At 38.7% G+C, this 768-nt stretch overlaps 1 non-coding gene across 1 annotated transcript; it reads left to right on the top strand.

Annotated features, from left to right (window-relative positions):
- Positions 1-223: 223 nt before the first annotated feature.
- On the top strand, positions 224-330 carry LOC138517084 (U6 spliceosomal RNA). The gene has a single exon (XR_011282361.1). It is a non-coding gene; the product is annotated as a U6 spliceosomal RNA (small nuclear RNA).
- Positions 331-768: the final 438 nt, after the last annotated feature.

Here is a 768-nt window from a genome sequence, read left to right as displayed (position 1 = left end):
CCTCCAGCACTCTATGTAACATAATGTGTGCTGGGTCTACAAAGAGAAAAAGTAAGTAAAGTCAATTTCACTTCACTACTCTTGGAAACAGTAGTTTATCCAAGAGAAGGTGTTTAGACCTAAGCAGAAATACAAAGTGCTTCTCTGTGACACTGCACTGAAGCTGCTGTGTGTCACAATGTAAAAAGATGATGACTATGGAGTTTGTCAGACTCCAAAACCAGTGCTCACTTCGGCAGCACATATACTAAAATTGGAACAATACAGAGAAGATTAGCATGGCCCCTGCGCAAGGATGACACGCACATTCGTGAAGGATTCCATATAAAAAAAAAGAACAGACTCCAAAACCAAACAAAACACAGAGTTCAAATCAAACAAAAATACATGAGAGGGTGGGAAAAAGGTCTCACTCTCTCCAGGATGAAATGTAAAGCCCTAAAGTCCAGCAAAAGAGCTGGGGGTCTCTAAGGTAGAAGGGAATTAGCATATTTCTGAGAATTCTCCCTAACAGGAATCCATTGTGATATTGAATTCATTATCATTAATTGAGGATGCTATTTACATTTTATCAACCACGTAGTGGAAAAGTAAGGTGTAAAGGCAATTTCTCCTGTGTTTTACATGTTCATTTACCACCACAATTTCTCCTGTGTTTTACATTTTAATTTTCCCGAGTGTACAATTTACATTTAAATTACTCCTACAGACTCAAGAAAGCCCTATTTCTAGTGCATTTGAGGTTTGGGCGAGTGAGGATGAGTTCTG

This window comes from Ambystoma mexicanum, chromosome 6q (assembly GCF_040938575.1).
Source record: "Ambystoma mexicanum isolate Mex_15411 chromosome 6q, UKY_AmexF1_1, whole genome shotgun sequence".
Lineage (NCBI taxonomy): Eukaryota > Metazoa > Chordata > Amphibia > Caudata > Ambystomatidae > Ambystoma > Ambystoma mexicanum.
Note: the sequence above shows the minus strand (reverse complement) of the source record. Positions and strands in the feature narration are given on the sequence as shown.